Source organism: Rhinopithecus bieti, unplaced genomic scaffold (genome assembly GCF_001698545.2).
Source record: "Rhinopithecus bieti isolate Rb0 unplaced genomic scaffold, ASM169854v2 scaffold_22165, whole genome shotgun sequence".
NCBI classification, from domain to species: domain Eukaryota; kingdom Metazoa; phylum Chordata; class Mammalia; order Primates; family Cercopithecidae; genus Rhinopithecus; species Rhinopithecus bieti.
This window is the reverse complement of record NW_016810977.1, coordinates 22,376-24,466: the sequence shown is the minus strand read 5'-3', so window position 1 is coordinate 24,466 and position 2,091 is coordinate 22,376. Positions and strand designations below refer to the sequence as shown.

Sequence of the window (2,091 nt, the reverse complement as noted above, 5' to 3'; positions counted from 1 at the left end):
AAAAAAAAAAAAAAAAAAAAAAAAAAAAAAAAAAAAAAAAATGTTATTTTGACTAGCAGCTGCATTCCTGCTCTCTGAGGGAAAACCTGACGTTATGGCCACCCAGTCAGGCATGGAGAAGGAGCAGATGCAGCAGGAGGACGCGGTGGCGGGAGGGCAGAACAACGAGGCTGCCCCTGCCTCTGGCGATGGCTGTGGGACCCGGAATCAAGATCTGGCCGCCTCTGTCTCACCGTCTCCGGCGACGCGTCTCCCTGGGGCAGCGCCGCCCTGAGGAGCGACACTGCCGTTTCCAACACCGCAGCCGCCACCGCCGCCGCCATTTTCGTGGCGGATGAGGGCCCGCAGCTGTCCTCCATGGTTGCCGTGCCGGGGAAGAGGCATTCTGACCTCCAGGGCTGCCGCAGGCCTCACCAAGTCCTTGGATGTGTGATGCCCCACGGGGACAGCCAGGCCGCCGTGGGGCCATCCCCAAGGGCCACTGGCCACGCCGACGAGCACCCGGCCCAGACCAAGAGACCCGGAAACAACCGTCATAGGAAGCAACCTGACCGCGACCAGACTGTCCCTGCTCAGAGGCCTCCAGGGCAGCGTCTGTTTCCTGGGCCTTTGCAGCCATCTTCTCCAGGGTCCCAGCCCAGCAGCCGTTGCCATTCCGGGGCTACTGTGTCGAGTCAGGCAACGCAGCCAGGCCCTGCACTCCTCAGCCATGCATCTGGGCCAAGCCCTGCTTGCCGAAGCCGCATCGCCATGCCAGGTCCTGCTCTCCGCAGACGTGCATCTGGTTTAGGCCCTGCCATCCGACGCTGCACCCCCCAGCTAGGTCCTGCTCTTCCCCGCCGCCCACTCAGCCAGGCCGAGCTCGCCTTGGCGGTGCACCCTTGCCGGGCTATGATCTCCGCAGCCGAGCCACCCCGCCAGTCCCTGCTTTCCGCAGAGGTGCATCCGGGCCAAGCCCTGCCCTCCAACGCCGCGGCAACCCCCCATGCCCTGCCCTTCGCGGCCGCACAGCAAGGTCAAGCCCTGCTCGTCACAGCACCAGCATGACGCCAGGCACTGTCCTCCGGAGCTGTTCCACCCACCGAAGATCAGCCCTTCTCAGCCGCGGCTCTCCTCCTGGTTCAGCTGATGAGAATACTCTTTCCCATGGCGCTGGCTTACGACAGCTGGTCTTTCAGAGCAGCTCAGGCTCTTCTGATCCTGAGGTCCCAAGACGTACTTCCCCGCCTGGTTGGCATGCAGTCCGTATGCGTGCCTCCTCACCGTCACCCCTGGGAGGTTCTTCCTTCCCATCCCTCAGCAATAAGAGCTCCTCCTCCTCTGGTGCTTCCAACTCCTCCTCCCAACTAAGTTTTCTGGGCAGAGTTCCTCTTCCTCTTTCCCCAGGTTTTGGGCCTGAGATCCATCTCCACTCTTAGCCCTGATAGCCTTAGGCGTGCCTTGATGCCAGAGCTTTATGTTCCGAGCCCTGCCCCTCCAGGAGAGCAGGCGGAAAGAAAGCACAGCACACCCCACTTCACCGCCTGAGCTGTGTCTCTCTGTGAGCATCATCTAAGATTCTCAGAAGGAATCAACATCTACCCACTTTGTGAATGGCCTGCCTGCCCTGTGGTTACCTGTGAGGTCTCCCAAAGTTCCAGCCATTAACCAAAACCCTGAGTAGTTTTGAAGCCTCCCCTCCCCATAACTCCATCACCTAGCATTTACCTGCTGTTGGCCTTTGATTCTGGGCTACCTTCTTTCTCAAGAGAGTTTGCCTTTGCCCTTGAGCTGAGATTTCTATTTTCCAAGTTGCCTCTCTATAGTGAAATACTTTAATTACTAAAATAAAAGTGTTGGTTTTGTTTAAAAAATATGCATTTTATTGAAATATAATGAATTAATATTTGGCATATGGAAAAGCGTTGGTATGTTTGCTTATATAGTCATATGATCTACAATTATAAACAGGAGCTTAATCAACCTCAAGTGAACTTCAGTGACTCCAATTCCCCTACCTACCTCACTGGATGTATCTGGAGAGCCATCTATCCTATACTGATACTGGAAATTGCTACCTAAGATTTATTTCACTTTGGACCATTCTAGATA

The 2,091-nt window shown here is 55.7% G+C and overlaps 1 pseudogene; it reads left to right on the top strand.

Moving 5' to 3' along the window:
• Nucleotides 1–87: 87 nt before the first annotated feature.
• On the top strand, nt 88–1,792 carry LOC108542988 (uncharacterized protein CXorf67-like; annotated as a pseudogene).
• Nucleotides 1,793–2,091: the final 299 nt, after the last annotated feature.